Here is a 23,013-nt window from a genome sequence, read left to right as displayed (position 1 = left end):
AAGTACTTTGATATGTGTCTTGAAGTCTTTCAAAAGTGTACTAATACATCTAAATACACTACATGTATATACATTTTAACTGAGTCGTTAAGTCATCGTTAGTCGTTACATGTAAATGTTGTTTTGAAACCTTTAAGTTAACGATCTTGTTAAATGTTGTTTACACATTATTTATTATATCTAATGAGATGTTAAATTATTACATTATCATGATATAATGATGTATTAATATATCTTAATATGATATATATACAGTTAAATGTCGTTACAATGATAATCGTTACATATATGTCTCGTTTCGAAATCCTTAAGTTAGTAGTCTTGTTTTTACATATGTAGTTCATTGTTATTATACTTAATGATATGTTTACTTATCATTTAACATATTTATATATAGTGTATCAATATCTTAAAATGATTCATATGTAATTAGTAAGACGTTGTTATAACGATAATTGTTATATATACCGTTTTCAAGTTTCTTAATTCAATAGTCTCATTTTTATGTATATAAATCATTGTTAAAATACTTAATGAGGTAAATACTTATCATAATATCATGATAACTATATATATATATATATCCATATGTATGTCATCATATAGTTTTTACAAGTTTTAACGTTCGTGAATCGCCGGTCAACTTGGGTGGTCAATTGTCTACATGAAACTCATCTCAAATAATCAAGTCTTAACAAGTTTGATTGCTTAACATGTTGGAAACATTTAATCATGCAAATATAGTTTTCAATTAATATATAATCATGGAAAAGTTCGGGTCACTACAGTACCTACCCGTTAAATAAATTTAGTCCCGAAATTTTAAGCAGTTTGAGGTGTTGACGTATCTTCCGAAAATAGGTGCGGGTATTTCTTCTTCATCTGATCTTCTCATTCCCAGGTGAACTCGGGTCCTCTACGAGCATTCCATCGAACCTTAACAATTGGTATCTTGTTTTGCTTAAGTCTTTTAACCTCACGATCCATTATTTTGACAGGTTCTTCAATGAATTGTAGTTTTTCGTTAATTGTAATCTCGTCTAATGGAATGGTGAGATCTTCTTTAGCAAAACATTTCTTCAAATTCGAGACATGAAAAGTATTATGTACCCTGGTGAGTTGTTGCGGTAAGTCAAGTCGGTAAGCTACTGGTCCGACACGATCTATAATCTTGAATGGTCCAATGTACCTTGGATTTAGTTTCCCCCGTTTACCAAATCGAACAACGCCTTTCCAAGGTGAAACCTTAAGCATGACCATCTCTCTAATCTCAAATTCTATATCTTTTCTTTTAATGTCCACATAGCTCTTTTGTCGACTTTGGGCAGTTTTCAATCATTGTTGAATTTGGATGATCTTCTCGGTAGTTTCTTGAATTATCTCTGGACCCGTAATCTGTCTATCCCCCACTTCACTCCAACAAATCGGAGACCTGCACTTTGTACCACAAAGTGCTTCAAACGGCGCCATCTCAATAATCGAATGGTAACTGTTGTTGTAGGAAAATTCTGCTAACGGTTGGTGTCGATCCCATCTGTTTCCGAAATCGATAACACATGCTCGTAGCATGTCTTCAAGGGTCTGTATCATCCTTTCAATTTGCCCATCAGTTTGTGGATGATAAGCAATACTCATGTCTAGACGAGTCCCCAATGCTTGTTGCAATGTCTGCCAAAATCTTGAAACAAATCTGCCATCCCTATCTGAGATAATAGAGACTGGTATTCCATGTCTGGAGACAACTTCCTTCAAGTATAATCGCGCCGACTTCTCCATTTTATCACCTTCTCTCATTGGCAGAAAGTGTGCTAATTTGGTGAGACGATCAACTATTACCCAAATAGTATCAAAACCACTTGCAGTCCTTGGCATTTTAGTGATGAAATACATGGTAATGTTTTCCCATTTCCATTCCGGGATTTCGGGTTATTGAAGTAGACCTGATGGTTTCTGATGCTCAGCTTTGACCTTAGAACACGTCAAACATTCTCCTGCGTATTTAGCAACATCGGCTTTCATACCCGGCCACAAAAAATGTTTCTTGAGATCTTTGTACATCTTCCCCGTTTCAGGATGTATTTAGTATCTGGTTTTATGAGCTTCTCTAAGTACCATTTCTCTCATATCTCCAAATTTTGGTACCCAAATCCTTTCAGTCCTATACCGGGTTCCGTCTTCCCGTATATTAAGATGCTTCTCCGATCCTTTGGGTATTTCATCCTTTAAATTTCCTTCTTTTAAAACTCCTTGTTGCGCCTCCTTTATTTGAGTAGTAAGGTTATTGTGAATCATTATATTCATAGCTTTTACTCGAATGGGTTCTCTGTCCTTTCTGCTCAAGGCGTCGGCTGCCACATTTGCCTTCCCCGGGTGGTAACGAATCTCGAAATCGTAATCATTTAATAACTCAATCCACCTACGCTGTCTCATGTTTAGTTGTTTCTGATTAAATATGTGTTGGAGACTTTTGTGATCGGTATATATAATACTTTTGACCCCATATAAGTAGTGCCTCCAGGTCTTTAATGCAAAAACAACCGCGCCTAATTCCAAATCATGCATCGTATAATTCTGCTCGTGAATCTTCAATTGTCTAAATGCATAAGCAATTACCTTCGTTCGTTGCATTAATACACAACCGACCTTACTTTGAGGCATCACAATATATCACAAAATCATCATTCCCTTCAGGTAATGACAATATAGGTGCCGTAGTTAACTTTTTCTTCAACAATTGAAACGCTTTCTCCTGCTCATCCTTCCATTCAAATTTCTTCCCTTTATGCGTTAATGCAGTCAAGGGTTTTGCTATTTTGGAAAAATCTTGGATGAACCTTCTGTAGTATCCAGCCAGTCCTAAAAATTGGCGTATATGCTTCGGAGTTTTTGGGGTTTCCCACTTTTCAACGGTTTCAATCTTGCCCGGATCCACTTGAATACCTTCTTTGTTCACTATGTGACCGAGGAATTGAACTTCTTTCAACCAAAATGCACATTTTGAAAACTTAGCGTACAGTTTTTCTTTCCTCAACAACTCTAGCACTTTTCTCAAATGTTCTTCGTGCTCTTGATCATTCTTTGAGTAAATAAGTATGTCATCGATGAAAACGATGACAAACTTGTCAAGGTATGGTCCACACACTCGGTTCATGAGGTCCATGAACACAGCTGGTGCGTTAGTCAACCCAAACAGCATAACCATAAACTCGTAATGACCGTAACGCGTCCTGAAAGCAGTCTTTGGAATATCATCCTCCTTCACCCACATTTGATGATACCCGGAACGTAAATCGATCTTCGAATAAACTGACGAGCCTTGTAGTTGATCAAATAAGTCGTCGATTCTTGGTAGTTGTGATGGCCCCGTCAAAACACTTAACGGCTCCGTCACTTGGTCCCACAGCTTGATCAAACTTAAATGAATTTAACAAACCACATTGCATTCTTTTATTTCAAAAGTTTCCCAAAAAGGAAAGTATACCAAAATATGTAGTTTAAAATTAACCCAACATATTAATAATCCAAAGTGAACACAAAACATTGTAACAACCCACAAGTATTAATTATTCAAAAACCGAATGCTAGCCAAAGTTTCATCAATTGTTTCATTAAAATCTGCACAAATGCATGCAGACTCTTCTAAACACAGCGGAAGCATCACATAAACTCAAGTACCTGTGAAAACATGCGAGTAAACTGTCAACACAAAGGTTGAGTGAATTATAGGTTTAAATAATTAAATAAACTTTAGACCACAAGATTTAAAAATGTTAGAAAACATTAAACATTATTCCATTATCAATGAGCTACCTGGTAACCACTTAACCCTTTATTTACCCTTGCCAAACACAATAAAAATATACACTGGACAGTGTATCTACAACAAAATACGAAGTACTAAACATTCCGATTATAAATTGCTAGCGCGACTAGCTCGAAATGGGGTTGTCAAACCCGATAGATCTATCCGTAGGATTCGCCTTCACCGGTAGAAACCAATGATTACAGTTACCAGACTAGGGAATATTTTTGTCCAACTCACAATGAATAATTTAAATTTAATTGTCACTTGTGTCTAAATATAAAATAAAATGCATGTAATCAAATCCCAAAAATATACTATGAAAAGTATGTAAAAATGGGACTATAACTCACCTTAATAGTAACGAAGTAACCAACACAATTAAAAGAACAACAAATGAGTACAGTGATCATGAATGATCACAACGCCGACCTATAAATAAAGCAGGTCGATATAAATAACTAACTTAGGTCAAGTCTTAGTATGATAGCTATTGTACATATTGCAAGTAGACATAGAACAATACTCAATATGCATCGGTTTGATCGGAACAGCTTACGGACACACACTTTCTATTTTTAGAAAGTTTCTATTTTTAGCAGGTTTCCATTTTTGGAAAGTTTCTATTTTTGGAAAATTTCTATTTTTGGAAAGTTTCTATTTTTAATAAGTTGCTATTTTAGGAAAGTTTATAAGTTAGGAAAGTTTCCTTAATTAGAAAGTCAACAAAAGTCAACTGAAAGTCAAAGTCAACCGAAAGTCAACTCAAAAGTCAACCTTGGTCAAACGTAGTCAACGTTAATTTTAAAAGTGTAAGTTATAATAATAATGTAAGTTATAATGTTTATTAAAGTTAAATATGTCTAATTATGTCATAACATAAGTTTAATTAAATTAAAATGAATTATTAAAGTTAATATAAGTTTAAATGATATATTTAATATAACATAAGTATTTAATTAATTAATTAAATATTAGTCATAATATAAGTATTATTAATTAATAATAAATTTTAAATCATATCATAAGTATTATTAATTAATAATGAATTATTAATAATTTCATAAGTTTTTAATTATAATTATTAAATCATAAGTATTTAATAATTAAATTATAATTAAATAATAACTAAGCCTTATAATAATTAAATAATTAATTAAACCTTATTATAATTCTTATAATAGTAATCTCATAATATAAGTTTAATACTTATCATAAGTATTTTCCATTAATAATAAAAGTATTATTAATCATATGTTTAATTAAAATGTTTATTAAATCATAAGTATTAATTAAATGATATAATATATATCATAAGTCTTAAATAATAATAATAATTACTATTTTTATCATAAGTAATTAAATGATAATGAAATCCATTATTTATATCATAAGTTTAATAATTAGTCATAAGTTTTAACTCAAAAGTTCATCGGGTCGTATCCTGAGCCCCAGGTGTCGGTTTTCGGGGAGCGTTACATATATCTCTGCCTAATCAAACCACCCAACACTTTGGTACACTCCAGAACACACCAATAACAGCCCACAAGTCGTGGTGATCAGCCATGACACCACTTGAAACTTTAATTCAATCAAAATCGTGTTTTAGACGCAACGGGTGATTCGTGGCTCGGATTTAGATGACCCGAACATGAAAGTTCGTCCCACCATTAATCCTAACACACTAACACACCCTAAAGTCACCAAATGTGGTCACAAAGTCGGACCAAACCTGGTTCATACCAAAATCACATTTCAATCTTTACAAAATACCACTTTGATCATATCTAGGGCTCCGGGAATCGAAACGACATGAATCCGGAGTCTAAAATTAATGTCTTGATGAGAGGAACTCATCTAGATTCTTTATTTTAATTTTTATAACAGTCTCAATATCAGAAATACACGAAATAGCTGCTGTCCCAATTTTATCAAACCGAAAACATGTGTTTATGAGTAATTCTATGCATACAAACACCATTACCACAACAAGTAATCATCATACTATTAAAATATAATCAATATACAGAAAAATAAAGAAAAATCAAAAGTTCTAGGGTTAGGGTTTATACCCTAATCAATAATCAATGGATGTTATTGCGTAGAGAACGGAATGAGGAACGCGTTGGTGTTGATTAATCCTTGATCCAAGCAATAAAAATTGATGAAGAATGGGGTCATGGGGTGGGCTCCCATGGCCCAAATTTGAATAACTTGTATTTCCTTGTGGCCCGAATGCCCGATCGAAACCCGAAACGCGAAAACACACTTACGCGATTAAAAATTTGGAGAGATAACAAATACGCGACGAAAAATAAATATAAATACTCTATATAATAATATGATCTTAAAATATCATATTTAAAATAATTAGGATTTAAATATCCCAAAAACTCGACTGTTGGTTTGAAAATCGAAAAGATTCGCCGGATAGAAATCCGCGACACGTAGAAATGTATAATTCAAAATATGAATACAAATATTCACATAACACATAATAATTATTATATTATTATTAAAATAATAATATAGGTAATAGAAATGACGTAGCACAAATAACAGTTAACGGTCGTTAAATAATTAACGAAAAAGATAACGGAAAAAGTAGGGTCGTGACAGTACCTTCCCGTTACGGAAATTTCGTCCCGAAATTTAAGCAGGTGCAGGGGTTGACACAGCATCTGGGAACAAATGCGGGTACTTCTACTTCATCTGATCTTCATGCTCCCAAGTGAACTCGGGACCGCGTCTGGCGTTCCATCTAACCCGGACAATAGGAATTCGGCTCTGTTTAAGAGTCTTAACTTCTCGATCCATAATTTCAATAGGTTCCTCAATAAAGTGTAGTTGCTTATCAACATGAAGTTCTTCCAAAGGAATAGTTTTGTTGGCCTCGGCCAAACACTTCTTTAAATTTGATACATGAAAAACATCGTGAACAACACTGAGTTCTTGTGGCAACTTCAAACGATAAGCCGCTGGTCCAACTCTTTCAATGACCTCAAACGGTCCAACAAAACGAGGGCTTAACTTTCCCCTTTTACCAAAACGGATCACACCCTTCCAAGGTGAAACCTTTAACATAACACGATCGCCAACTTGAAATTCCACATCTTTCCTTCCCCTATCGGCATAACTCTTTTGCCGACTTCTAGCGGTTCTCAACCTTTCCTTAATCTGTACAATCTTCTCGGTAGTCTCGTGAATAATTTCTGGACCTGTGAGTTGAGCATCCCCAACCTCATCCAACAGACAAGATACCTACACTTCCTACCATACAGAGCTTCAAACGGTGCGGCTTGAATACTTGCGTGATAGCTGTTGTTATAAGAAAACTCAACTAGCGGCAAATATTTATCCCACCCATTACCAAAATCAATAACACACGCTCGTAACATATCTTCTAACGTCTGAATGGTCCTTTTGCTCTGACCATCCGTTTGAGGATGATAAGCGGTGCTCATATCTAACCTTGTTCCCAAGGCTTCCTGTAAAGATCGCCAAAACCTCGATACAAATCGACTGTCTCGGTCTGAGATAATGGATACAGGAGCACCATGTCTAGAAACAATCTCCTTCAAGTACAAACGTGTAAGCTTCTCCATTGAATCTGTATCCCTAATCGACATAAAGTGAGCCGACTTAGTGAGTCGATCTACAATCACCCAAATAGTGTCATAGCCACCCGCAACTCTCGATAACTTAGTAATAAAATCCATCGTAATTCCTTCCCACTTCCACTCGAGAATCTCAGGTTGCACCAACAGTCCAGACAGTTTTTGATGTTCAGCTTTAATCTTAGCACAGGTTAAACACTTAGCCACATACGTTGCTACATCACCTTTCAAATTAGGCCACCAATACAGCTCTTTAAGATCATGATACATCTTTCCTGAACCAGGATGAATATAGTACCTAGACTTATGAGCCTCATCTAAAACAAGTTGTCACAGTTTGCCAAACTTCGGAACCCAAAGACGTCCTGCAAAGTATCTAGTACCATCTGCTCGAATCTCAAATTTCTTAGCCATTCCTCTTACGTTCTCCTTCACAAAATTCTCTTCCTTTAAGGCTTCTTGTTGTGCCTCAATAATCTGCCTTGCGAGGTTTGTTCTAATTGTCATATTCAAGGCCCTAAACATGCGAGGTTCAGCCCTTTCTTTACGACTCAATGCATCTGCCACAACATTGGCCTTACCTGGATGATACAAAAGTTCACAATCGTAATCGTTCAACGTCTCAATCCATCTTCATTGTCTCATGTTCAACTGTTTCTGATCGAGGATATGTTGAAGACTTTTGTGATCTGTGTACACAGTACTCTTGACCCCATACAAATAATGTCTCCAAATCTTAAGCGCAAAAACAACGGCCCCCAACTCTAAATCATGAGTTGTATAGTTCTGCTCGTGAATCTTCAATTGACGTGATGCGTGCGCAATAACTTTCTTTCATTGCATCAAAACATAACCAAAGCCTTGACATGAAGCATCACAATAAACAACAAAATCATCATTACCCTCAGGTAGTGACAATATCGGAGCGGTAGTCAACTTCTTCTTTAAAACCTGAAAAGCAGTCTCTTGTTCATCCTTCCACTCGTACTTCTTCCCTTTATGCGTTAAAGCAGTCAGAGGTTTTGCAATACGAGAGAAATCTTGAATGAACCTTCTATAGTAACCTGCTAATCCTCGGAACTGACGAATCTGAGTAGGAGTTTTCGGAGTTTCCCACCTTTCAATCGCCTCAATCTTAGCAGGATCAACTTGTATCCCTTGTTTACTAACAATATGTCCAAGGAATTGAACTACTCGTAACCAGAATGCACACTTAGAGAACTTAGCGTACAACTCTTCTTTTCTTAACAGATCGAGCACTAACTTCAAATGTTCTTCATGCTCTTCATCACTCTTCGAATAAATAAGGATGTCGTCAATGAACACAATAATGAACTTGTCCAGATAGGGTCTACACACACGGTTCATGAGGTCCATGAACACAGCAGGTGCATTCGTCAATCCGAACGGCATAACAAGAAACTCAAAGTGACCATAACGGGTGCGAAAAGCAGTTTTCGAAACATCAGATTCTTTAACACGCAACTGATGATAGCCGAAACGAAGGTCAATTTTTGAATAAACAGATGAACCCTAAAGCTGATCGAACAGATCATCAATTCTCGAAAGAGGATAACGGTTTTTAATAGTAAGCTTGTTCAACTCATGATAATCAATGCACAAACGGAAAGAACCATCCTTCTTCTTAACAAACAGAACAGGAGCTCCCCAAGGGGATGAACTAGGACGAATAAAACCTTTATCCAACAACTCACGGAGTTGACTTGACAATTCTTGAAGTTCAGAAGGCGCAAGACGATAAGGAGCACGTGCTACGGGAGCAGCACCGGGAACAAGATCAATTTGAAATTCTACCGCGCGTTGCGGCGGAAGGTGATGTTTTAGCAGAGTAGTATATAAAATAGCTTATATTTTTACAGAAAATACTATTAAATACGATACAGTTTTACACAAGATATTTATTTATTTATAGAATGGATATACTTAAACCTTGCTACAACACTTATAGACAGTGTACCTAATCGTACAGTAGTGTAGTTTTTAGTAAGTCCGGTTCGTTCCACAGGGAATCTTTTTAAACAAAGCTTAACGCTATATTAGTTTACTTTTATAAAAATACAAATATATATATATATAAGTAATATTATTATTATAAAGGGGGGTTTTTACCGTTTAATGACCGGTTTGTCGATTTTAAAACTTTAGTCGCAGTTAAAACCAAATGTAAAATATTAAAAATAAATACAAGACTTAAATTAAAGCATAAAGTAAATAACGATAATGAAATTGCGAATAATAAAAGTGCGATAAAATAAACTTGCGATAATTAAAAAGTACGATAATTAAAAGTGCAATTAAATACAATAACAATAAAAATGCGATAATTAGAAGTGCAATTAAATATAAAATAGAGGAAATTAAATATGAAATAAAAGAATTATGCTTATTTAAACTTCCGTAATCATGATGTTTGACGTGTTGATTTTAGTTTTATGCCCATGGGTTAATTGTCCTTTGTCCTGGATTATTTAATATGTCCGTCTGGTTTTTGTCCATAACAGTCCATCAGTCATAAATATAAAGTGCGAGTGTCCTCGTCAAATTATCCTTATACCCGAAGTTAAATATTCCAACTAATTGGGGACTTAAACTGTAACAAGATTTTAATACTTTGTTTAATAATTACACCAGGATGTCGACTGAGTGTAACCCAAGGTTTTAATATTTTGTTATCAATTATACCAAGTGTCCTTGTACATAATTTCACCCCTGTTTTAATTATTCTAGTGGCTATTAATCCATTCCCATGTCCGGTTAAATGAACGATTATTCGTACATATAAATACCCCGCCCATCGTGTCCGATTAAGTGTATATGGTAATTTATAGGGACGCCCAATTGTAAATCTTTATATTAACATTAACAAACTATCATTTAGTTAAACAAATATAAAGCCCATTAATAGCCCATAGTCTAATTTCCACAAGTGTCGTTCTTTTGTCCAAACCCCAATTATGGTACAAAGCCCAATTACCCAATTTTAGTAATTAGCCCAACATCATGATTACTTCGTTTTAAATAAGCATAATAATAATTTAGCTACGAGACATTAATGTAAAAAGGTTGAACATAACTTACAATGATTAAAAATAGCGTAGCGTTACACGGACAGAATTTCGACTTACACCCTTACATCATTCGCTAACATACCCTTATTATTAGAATTATAATTAAAATTAAAATTAAAATTAAAATATAAATATAAATATTTATGTAGTATTATGAGAGAAGAAGAAAAAGATTATTTTTTACGATCAGAATGCGCGAGCTTTATAGGGAGTTTCTGAAATTGGGGTTCCGCGACTCGCGGCCATTTTGGCCTTCAAACTCCGCGAGTCGCGGAGTTTACTTTTACAGCTCACACAAGCTTCGCTCTTTGTTTACCGACGGTTTTAAATATAAATATAATATATTAAATAATTATAAGAATTATTTAAATATTATATTATATTTATGTGCATAGTTGACTTGTAATTTTTAGTCCGTTACGTCGAGCGTTGAGAGTTGACTCTGGTCCCGGTTCCGAATTTTCGAACGTCCTTGCGTACAATTTAATATCTTGTACTTTGCGTTTTGAATCTTGTACTCTTGTAATTTCGAGACGTTTCTTATCAATAATTGGAACTTCTTTGATTGTCTTTTGTACTTTTGAGCTTTTTGGTCGTTTGCGTCTTCAATTCGTCGAATCTGTCTTTTGTCTTCACCTTTTATTATTTAAACGAATATCACTTTTAAATGGAACAATTGCAACTAAAAGCTTGTCTTTCTTGAGGAATAATGCTATGAAATATATGTTCGTTTTTAGCATTATCAAATATTCCCACACTTGAGCGTTGCTTGTCCTCAAGCAATATTGTCTTGAAATACTAGAATCACTTCTTTATTCTTCACACTTTGTACATCAGTGATTTCTATACGGTGGTATAAACAATGGTAGTAACGATATGGTTTACAGTCCCACATGACTATAAAAATTTAGATCCATTAAGGAAATTGGATCTTTATGAAAACATTTGATCTTTTAAAAATTAAATCTAGTTTTTACCCTAGATAAGTTTTCCGGAATGACCCTTTACCGGTGTTTGCAAAATATTTTTGTGGGTTTGGTGGGTTTCAGATTTGAAAATTTTAGCTCAAAATTTATGGTTTTGTGTCACCCACTTGCTAACCTTGTATTTGGAAAGCAACACGTCCAGTTTACTTGTCCCGTATATTACCTTTCGGTAAACAACCGTCCGGTTGTAAAGGAAAGCGTTGAACAAGCAACTGTTAAGGCAATGCCCCCTGACATGCTTTTAATTATGGTCTATAACGTGTCGGACGCAATTACTATCCTTGATAGGAGCAATAGTAAAGCTCACCCTTATAATTTTTCAGTCTGGCACAAGGTCCTGTCTTCGACCATGCTATGCAACCACCGTTCTTACGGTTGACACCCGATTTGGTTCAGGTGACCTAATGAATTCCAGGTGAATTCCTAGGATTTTACGTTCAATGGTAATGAACGCATTGAAAATAGGGTTTTCAGAAAACAAATCGGTTTGTAATTTTGATCAAAATATTTTCTCGTTTAAGCTCGAGTTTAGATATCATCGAATTCCATGAGTTTGTAATTCTCAATCTTTAAGGTCAATCTCAAGGATTGAGTAATATCAGTCTTAGAAGCTGATTTTTAATCTTTAAGGAGATTATCCTTTCTGGAGATCTGATTCATTAGTCTTATCCAGCTAATTTGCATGGTGCCCCCCCCATTGTACGAGATAAGTCCTTCTCATGGTTAGGATAAATCTGACCACTTGGCAACCCTGTTTAATGCTGAGGTCCGTGGATTTCCTGCTGATTTTAGTGATGACTTTTCTGGATTTTTCGTCAACCTACAGCTGGTCTGGACGACAACTTCTTGACCTAAATCAAGAAGCGCGTTTCTTTTTCGGAAGACATTACTTCCTTTTAATGATGGAATTGATTCATCGTGTAGATCCATCTTTCTTACAGTAAATCAGGTAAAACTTTTTAGTTTAGTCCAAAGCAAAAGTATTTTCAGTTATTTGTACAAAAATATGTGATATATGTTTAAGATAACTTGGTAAATTTTCCCACACTTGGCTTTTATTTTCCTTTTTATCGTTCTCTATTCCATTTTAAATGAATTTTAACATTTTGGTTTGTTTCTCAATTTATGTCCTTTCCGAGGTAACAATAATTTCGGTGTTAAAACCTAGTTTTATCGTTCATAAATATGTATAAACATGATTTTGAGTTCATTTAATTGAAAATTTTGAAAAATTTTACTAGAATTGGGTAGTCATTATATAAGACTAGGGCTGTTCTTTATTATCAGAGAGCACTAGATTCTAATACAACTACTGCTTTACTAGTATTTTTAATGATAACCAAGTGTATAAAGTAAAAATTTTAAAATCCGAAAGAATTTAACCCCTTCCCACACTTAAGATCTTGCAATGCCCTCATTTGCAAGAAATCAGTAACAATTTAAATTATTGAGGGTGATTTGTGTGAAAATGATTAAATTTTACCAAAGTTTCCAAACATATTGGCGTTTGTTTGCTGAATGATAAATGGTGCACATCATTTGTTCATTCCTTCTTGTTGTTATTTCACATATATTTTGCATTTTCGTCAAAATTAGTTGCTTTTGCTGAACTTAATGCCAGTCTTTGAAAATGCGTTGTTTTACCCTGTTGTCTACATAAGATAAACTGCAAACATATATACATATTTTTGAAGTTTGGTATATTACCCCACATTCAAAAATTATTAAAATCTAAGAATAAAAGTTAGACAATTATAAAAACTATTACAATATTAACAAAAGTATTAAACGTATCAATCATTACAAATTACAAAATAAATAAAACTAAGTAGACTAGGGATGATACTGGTACCAATAGGGGTTCCAGGCATAACCATAGGTGCTATAGAATGCTTCGGCAGGGTTATACGTAGGATACGGTGGTTGCATCTCTATAGTCCAGGGAGGGAAGATGGGCTTCGGTGTAGGAATATAGTTTCTACCTATATGTTGGCAATGAGCTATGATTTGGTTCTGATGAACTTGCCAATCTTCAAATGCTCTCTGTCTAGCATTTTCGTACTCCTGTGAAGCTATAAACCTTTGCATTTCTCGCATCTCATTTCCCCCCTCCTACATTACCTTGCTGTTGGTTTCTCTCAACCTGTGGATGTCTACCATGGTATGGTACTGTGGCGTTATTTCGCCTCTTCAAAACTTTCGCACCATGGTATACATTTAAACCTATAGTATCGCGGGGTTCTGGTTCTTCGACTAATAATCCCCCCCGACTTATATCCACACCGAGATATTCAGCAATCAAAGTAATAAAAATACCACCTCCTATTATGCTATGCGGTCTCATCCCCCGAACCATAGCTGATAAATAATAACCCACGCAATACGGTATACTTACAGCGCTTTGTGGGTCTCGAATACACATATGGTAAAACAAATCCTGTTCATTTACCTTTTCCTTGTTCTTACCTCTTTGTGTAATCGAATTAGCTAAAAACCTATGAATCACTCTTAATTCAACTCTATCTATATCCAAATAAGAGTAATTTCCCACTTTGAAACGGTGATGGCTTGTCATTTGACTCCACACACCGTGTGTATCAAAATTTTCATCTATCTTTCTACCGTTTAGTATCAACCCTCTACAATCGGCAGATGATAACTCCTCAGGCGTATATATACGTAAAGCCTGAGCCATGTCTAGTAAAGACATGTGGCGCATCGAACCGCCTAACAAAAATCTAATAAAAGAACGATCGGTTAAACTAGCTACCCAATCATTCAACTCTATACTACACAACAATTCTTCACACCATACTTTATATACAGGTCTACGCATGGTGAATAAACGTACCCTGTCATTAAAAGTAGAATTACCATACCTCTGTACAAGTAATTTCCTAATTGGCCCTGCCAATTCTACAGCTTCTAAGGGTCCCCATTCTATGACCCTCGGTACCTCAACAACCTTAGAATGAAGAGTATGCAAACCCCTTTGGTATTTTGGATAATCTATCCAAAGTCTGTCAAATCTCAGGTTCGGGTGCAACTCTTCCAAGTGCATATCAGAAAATGTCATGACCGGATGAGGTATATCGTGCTTGTAGTAGTTATCCACCTCCTGTTGTTCCGCATTCTCAGCAGGAGCATTGCGAGCTTGGGATGAAGATTCACCCCTTTCAGTCTGCAAAACACATCAAACACAATTTTTTGTGCATCCAAATATGCATTAGTATCAGCAAAATCATCAATCAAAATAATTACAATGACATGATCAATTTATATCAAACTTAAGCTTATTTTCATATTTTCATCAAATCTACACTTTTTCAAATAAGCATATACGAAAATGTTCGCCAAGTTTATAAGCATTCAACTCAAATAACATGTCAAAATAATCATTACTAGCAATTAAACAAGTTTCAAATGGCATTATCTTTCAAAAATCAAGTTCATGAATTTTAGACTTGAAAAAGTCCACTTTAATTCTCAAAATCTTGTTTAGGCTCAAAGTTTGGATCATTTAACTACCTAAACATGTTACACTACTTAATTTAGCAACAATTCATGACAAAAATCGGCCATAACCTGTTTATATCAAAAAGCCCCAAATTTGCTCAAGAACACAAACCCTAGATTACTCAAAATTTGAAGTTTAAGGCTTCTAATCATGTTAAATAGCATCAATCTAGGTTATACAAGCATAATACATAAACAATTTAAGCCTAATTACACTAAAAAGCATCAAAATCAAATTGGAGAAAAAATTGCTCAAGAACACTAATTTCGGATTAAATGGTGTTTAGGTGTAGAAATTTACCGTTTTTCTTGAGTAATTCCTTGATAGCATCCTTCTCAACATGATTTTAGTGAAAGATTTGATGATTAACGGTTAAAAATTGTGATTTTGGGGGTGTTTTTTCGTGTATTTTCGCAGGTTTTTCGCTGTGTTTTCTGTTGTGGGGAGTGAACTGATCAGTTTCAGCTATTTATTTTTTTTTTCTGATTTTCGGTCCTCCCGCGACTCGCGGTGTTTGGACCCTTCAAACTCCGCGAGTCGCGGAGTTTGCTTATTTTTTTTTTTTTATAATCTTTAACTTATAAAACAATTAAGTAATTAATTTTAAAATTTTGTTTCCCTTGTTATTTAGGACGAGGTCGTTTCGGATCGATGTCCTAGTCCGTCCTTCGACAAAATTTTAAAATTTGTCTTTTTGTAGCGATTGTTTTAAAAACTAAGATTTTTGTTTTTTTTTTTTTGTTTTTGGCATACTTTAATTCAATAAGATTAAAAATAATGATAATAAAAGTTCTCGTCCCTCCCTCGGGTAAAGCAATTTCGGTTCAAAGACCTAGTCTTCAACTTACGACGAATTTTAAAAATCATATTTTTAACTTAATGAGATAAAGTAAATTTTTGTTTTTAAATTCACACAACTTAAATTAAAAATTCAAAATTAATATTAAAAATTCACACCAAACTTATAATTTAAAATGCATAAAATTAAAATTTATATTTTAAAAATTAAAAATTCTCACCAAACTTAAAATTTAAAATGCATAAAATTAAAAATTCATATTTTATTAATTAAAAATTCACACCAAACTTAATTTAAAAATTCATATTATAAATTCACACCAACTTATATTAATTTTTCAAATATTTACAATTTTAAATATATTGTTTTTACAAAGTTTACAATATTAATTTAAGATTTATATATTAATTTTAAAAACATGGTAAAAATAAAATTAAAAATCTTTTTGGCTTTTTATCCCACTTTAATCAATCAAATATTATCAAAAATATGCGCCCCTCTTTTCGGTAAAGTAATTTCGGTTCCAAGACCTAATTTAACTCATGACGAATTTTTGAAATATTTTGGGTTGATTGATTAAAGATATTTATACCTTAAGAATAAACGTTAAATTTCGCAGTGATGTAATAAATTTTTGAATGATATCAATAATTTCGGTCGCCAAACCTAATTTTATTCAATACCAATTTAATACTTTATAGCGAACAAATTAGCGTTTATTATCAAAAGGTTAAAAATAAAAAAAAATAAAAACTATACAGACATACCTGTGAAATAGATTTCTTAGTTATATGATCTATCTCATTCATAAGATAGTCGGTTTAATTGGTTTTCCATAGCTACATAGGCGTAACCTCGAGCATTCAGTGTCTTTTCTTCTAAACATATGAACGGTCCGTCTCTGCATAAAGTAACAAATTCGGTGTTTGAATAGGTTTGATTATTTGAACATTTACCTCCATGTGACCATTTTCGGCATTTGTGACATCTTTCTAGGTGTCGTGCTCTTCTTTTTGCTGCGGATTTTGATTTTTCCTTTACCAAATTGTAACTTATTATCTTCGCATCTGGATTCTTTTCTAACTCCGTCCATTCTTTCTCTGATTACTGATACTAATTCACTCGGTAGTATGTCATTATTACGTTTAGTGATCAAAGCGTGTAGCATTAGACCATGGTTTAGTTCACAGGCAGTCTTCATTTCGTAAAAACCTAAAAAAAAATAAAAATTCAGAATGGGGGGAGAAGACTAGTTCTTTAGGGTCTGCTAGGGAAAGACCATTCAGGTTCCATTTTCGAGAACTACACGAAAACAGACAATCTAACTCTAACAGAAATACATATTATCCTTTAAAGACTTGATTCTCCCCACACTTAGTTAGCTATGGTGTTGAAATTGTGATTAACTTCGTTGTCGACTTCCATTGGACTATGTATGTAGTGTTTAACTCTGTGACCATTAACTTTAAATTCAATCCCATTTGAATTTATCAATTCTACCGTTCTGTATGGGAAAACTCTTTTGACTATGAATGGTCCAGACCATCTTGATTTCAATTTTCCAGGAAATAGCTTGAATCGTGAATTGAAAAGAAGAACTCTGTCTCCTTCTTTAAATTCTTTTGAACTTCTGATTCTTTTATCATGCCATTTCTTCGTTCTTTCTTTATAGATTAACGAATTTTCGTATGCTTCATGTCTTAATTCTTCTAATTCGTTTAGTTGACTTAATCGTAGACGTCCAGCTTCATGTAAATCAAGATTACATGTTTTCAAAGCCCAAAATGCTTTGTGTTCAATTTCTACTGGAAGATGACATGCTTTTCCATAAACAAGTCTAAAAGGTGTGGTTCCAATTGGAGTTTTGTAGGCTGTTCTAAAAGCCCAGAGTGCATCCTCCAATTTAATGGACCATTCCTTCGGATTTGATCCTACGGTTTTCTCTAGAAAACGTTTTAAAGCTTGGTTGGTATTTTCAACTTGTCCACTTGTTTGTGGATGATATGCGGTGGAGATTTTATGAGTTACTCCATATCTTTTAAGAACTTTCTCAAGTTGATTATTACAAAAATGAGTACCCCGATCACTTATTAAAGCTTTCGGTGTTCCAAACCTTGCAAAAAGACGTTTTAAAAAGTTGACTACAACTCGTGCATCGTTAGTTGGGAGAGCTTGTGCTTCCGCCCATTTAGATACATAATCAATGGCTACGAGTATATATAGATTATTATGAGATTTTGGAAATGGACCCATAAAGTCAATACCCCAAATGTCAAATACTTCACATACTTGGATGACATTTTGTGGCATTTCATCACGTTGACTTATTTTTCCGGCTCTTTGACAAGCATCACAGGATTTGCAAAGAAGGTGTGCGTCTTTGTAAATTGTAGGCCAATAGAATCCAGCATCATAAACTTTTCTTGCTGTTAGTTGAGGCCCATAATGCCCTCCTGTTGGTCCTGTGTGACAATGGTTTAATATTTTACTAGCTTCATCTCCAAATACACATCGGCGTATTATTCCATCGGGACAACTTTTAAACAGATGTGGATCTTCCCAAAAATAGTGTTTTATATCACTGAAGAATTTCTTTCGTCTTTGGTACGATAATCCTTTTTCAAGGAATCCACATACTAAATAGTTTGCATAGTCTGCAAACCATGGTATTTCTTTATAATCTATCTTCAATAGATATTCATCAGGAAAGTTGTCTTGTATGGCTGATTCATTTAGAACTTCTAATTCGGGATTTTCAAGACGAGAAAGATGATCAGCGGCGAGATTTTCTGCTCCTCTTTTATCTCGGATTTCAATATCAAACTCTTGTAAGAGTAAGATCCAACGGATTAATCTTGGTTTAGCATCTTGTTTTGAAAATAGGTATCTAAGAGCAGAATGGTCGGTATAGACCACCGTTTTTGCTAGAACGAGATATGATCGAAATTTGTCAAAAGCAAAGACAATAGCAAGGAGTTCTTTTTCAGTAGTTGTATAGTTCGTTTGTGCTCCTTGTAACATCTTACTAGCATAATATATAGGTTGAAATCGTTTTTCAATCCTTTGTCCTAAAACGGCTCCCAATGCAAAATCACTTGCATCACACATTAGTTCAAATGGTAGATTCCAATTTGGTGTTATCATGATCGGCGCATTAGTGAGTTTTTCTTTAAGAATATTAAAAGATTTGATACATTCATCTGAAAAGATGAATGGAGCATCTTTTTCTAGGAGTTTATTCATAGGAGTGGCAATTTTAGAAAAATCTTTTATGAAACGCCGGTAAAAACCGGCATGCCCTAGAAAACTCCTAACTCCTCTAACATTGGTGGGATGTGGAAGTTTAGCAATGACATCTACTCTAGCTCTATCCACTTCAATTCCTTCTTTTGAAATTTTATGTCCAAGAACGATGCCTTCTTTAACCATGAAATGGCATTTCTCCCAATTAAGTACTAGATTTGATTTTTCGCATCTAATAAGCATTCGTTCAAGATTAACTAGACATGATTCAAATGTATCACCGAAGACTGAAAAGTCATCCATGAATACTTCCATGCATTCTTCTATCATGTCGTGAAAAATCGCCATCATACACCTTTGAAAGGTTGCAGGGGCGTTGCAAAGTCCAAATGGCATGCGTTTGTAAGCAAAAGTACCATAAGGGCACTTGAATGTGGTTTTCTCTTGATCTTCGGGTGCTATTGGAATTTGAAAATATCCGGAAAATCCATCTAGAAAACAATAGTAACTATTTCCGGCTAATCTTTCCAACATTTGATCAATAAAAGGTAAGGGAAAGTGATCTTTTCTGGTGGCGTCATTTAATTTTCTATAATCAATACACACACGCCATCCTGTTACAGTCCTAGTAGGAATAAGTTCATTTTTCTCATTTGTAATGACAGTCATGCCACCCTTCTTAGGCACGCATTGAACTGGGCTTACCCATGGACTATCAGAAATTGGATATATCAAACCTGCATCTAGCAGTTTAATAATCTCTTTTTTAACTACATCTTGCATATTTGGATTTAGTCTTCGTTGGCATTGCACATACGTTTTATGACCTTCTTCCATAAGGATTTTATGTGTGCAATATGAAGGACTTATTCCTTTAATATCATGAATCTTCCATGCAATGGCTGGTTTATGAGCTTTCAACACAGAAATGAGTTGTGATTTCTCGTTTTCAGTAAGAGAAGACGATATTATTACAGGTAATTCAGATTCACCATGTAAATAAGCGTATTCCAAATGGTTTGGAAGTGGTTTTAACTCTAATTTCGGAGGTTCTTCTATCGATGATTTGTATCGATATCTGTCTTCTTCTTTTAGCATTTGAATTTCTTCTGTTGTTGGTTCATATCCATTAGCTATAAGTGTAGCTAACATTTCAGCTTCATCAATTGGTTCATTACCTTCTCCTAAAGAACATTCTCCTGTTCCTTGTAATTCTGGAAATTCTTCTAATAATTCTGCATGTGCATCTATAGTTTGAATATAATAACATGTATCATCTGCAGATTGTGGTTGTTGCATTGCTCTATCAACTGAAAAGGTAACACTCTCATACTCTATACTTAGGGTCAATTTCTTACCGAACACGTCTATCATTGCTTTAGCCGTGTTTAAGAATGGTCTTCCTAATATGAGAGGAACTTGAGAATCTTCTTCCATGTCCAGAACAACAAAATCTACTGGAAATACTAAAGTACCAACTTTAACTAGCATGTTCTCCATTATCCCTCTAGGATATTTTATTGATCTATCGGCTAGTTGTATGCTTATTCTTGTTGGTTTCAATTCTCCAAGGTCTAGTTTAACGTATAGTGAATACGGCATTAGATTTATACTAGCACCTAAGTCTGCCAATGCTTCTATTGAACTAAGACTTCCCAGAAAACATGGAATTGTGAAACTTCCGGGATCAGATAGTTTTTCTGGTATCTTATTCAACAGCACTGCTGAACAATTAGCATTCATAGTAACAGCCGAGAGTTCTTCCATTTTCTTTCTATTTGAAATTAGATCTTTCAAGAATTTAGCATATCTAGGCATTCCTGAAATCACATCAATGAAAGGAAGATTTACATTTATCTGTTTAAACATATCCAAGAATTTGGATTGCTCGGCTTCAAGTTTCTCTTTCTTCATTTTACTCGGGTAAGGAAGTGGTGGTTGGTATGGTTTAACATAAGGTTTAGCCTTAACTGTGTTATCTTCATTAACCTTTTCAACTACCGGTTCTTTTTCCTTATCTTGATCCGGTTGTGGTTCTTGTGGAGTAGGAATAGCTTCATCAGAAGTTACAGGTATTTCAGGTGGTTTAAGTGTTGTACTACTTCTTGTGGTAATGGCTTTAGCTGTTTCATTCCGGGGGTTAGCATTTGTATCACTAGGTAGACTTCCCAGTTTTCTTTCACCTATTAACCTTGCTAGGTTACTTACTTCTTGTTCCAGATTTTGAATAGAAGCTTGTTGATTTCTAAATGCTTGAGCATTTTGTTCATTGGTTTGTTTTTGAGATGTGAAAAACTGCGTTTGAGTTTCAACTAGCTTCGTCATCATATCTTCTAAATTCGGCTTTTTATCATCGGTTTGTTGTGGTGGTTTGTTTTGAAAATTAGGTCTTTGCAGATTATAAGTATTATTGGATACTTGTTGATTGCTAGGACCTTGTTGGTTGTTGTATGGAATATTTCGGTTATAATTCTGGTTTTGATTGTAAATTGGTCTTGGCGGTTGATAATTATTCTGATAATTATTTCCAGGCCTTTGGTTTATGTATGAAATATTATCTCTTTGTTCCATTGTTAATTCAATACTGAGACAATCTTTTGTCAAATGTGGTCCTCCACACTGCTCACAACTAATTCGTATTGAGTGAATATCTTTAGTCATCTTTTCCATTCGTCTCTCCACAGCATCTATCTTTGCGGAAATGGAATCTAAGTCATGGCTAGAATCGGCTCTAGCTGCTTTAGATGATCTAACGATATCTTTTTCTTGGTTCCACTCATGTGAGTGGGAAGCAGTGTTATCAATAATTTTGTAAGCATCAGTTTCGGTTTTCTTCATAATAGAACCACCAGCTGCTATATCTATGTCTTTTCTTGTAGTGATGTCGCATCCTTGGTAGAATATTTGTACTATTTGACAGGTGTCTAAACCATGTTGCGGACATCCTCTTAACAACTTTCCATATCTAGTCCATGCCTCATATAGAGTTTCATTCAGTTTATGTGTAAACGTAACAATTTCTGCTTGAAGTCTTACGGCTTTAGATGCAGGAAAGAATTGTTTAAGAAATTTGTCAACTAAAACATCCCATGTATCGATCGCCCCTTCAGGTAACGATTCCAACCAATCTTTGGCTTCTCCCTTTAAAGTCCAGGGAAATAACATGAGATATATCTGTTCATCCTCCACTTCTCGGATTTTAAATAGTGTGCAGATCCTATTAAAGGTACGTAGATGCTCATTTGGATCTTCCTTCGGTGCACCACTAAATTGGCATTGATTAGTCACCATGTGTAGAATTTGTCCTTTGATTTCATAATCTGGCGCATTAATGTCTGGATGAGTAATTGCGTGACCTTGGCCAGTGCGTTTAGCTCTCATTCGGTCTTCCATACTTAAAGGTTCCAGATTCTCCATAATTGAATTTGTTGAACCGGAATCACTAGAGGATTCTGATTTAATGGTTCGTTCCTCAACAATCTCTGTTTGAATGATTGGTGGTTCCGGAGGAAAGTTTAGTGGTTCAGGATCTACGAACCGTTCCTGAATATTCTCCGGATTCTCAATTGTGAGGTCGGGTTCAAAAAATGGATTATCGGAAATTTGAACTGAAGTACTTGGTCGACTGGATGACGATTCTAAAGAAAAATCAACGGCAGTAATATTTGCTAAATGTCTTGATCTAGTTACAGGTGGTGAACGTACAAAAGGTGGTGAACGTCTTGCTCGGTGCATTCACTGAATATCCTATTAGTTTTTAAAAGAAAAGAAAAATTATAATAAGTTATCCAATTAATAGACTTTTCTGATTTTGCCCACGTTTCGAATAGCCAAAAGATGCAGCAGAGGGGCAGGATTCGTTTGGTCTCAATATAATTGAGGACTGTTTGGCTCCGATAACCCGGTCCACGTACAAATCCAACTATTACTACGAACCAGAAAATTTTGATGTCTATTAAT

The sequence above is a fragment of the Rutidosis leptorrhynchoides genome, chromosome 5 (genome assembly GCF_046630445.1).
Source record: "Rutidosis leptorrhynchoides isolate AG116_Rl617_1_P2 chromosome 5, CSIRO_AGI_Rlap_v1, whole genome shotgun sequence".
NCBI classification, from domain to species: domain Eukaryota; kingdom Viridiplantae; phylum Streptophyta; class Magnoliopsida; order Asterales; family Asteraceae; genus Rutidosis; species Rutidosis leptorrhynchoides.
Note: the sequence above shows the minus strand (reverse complement) of the source record.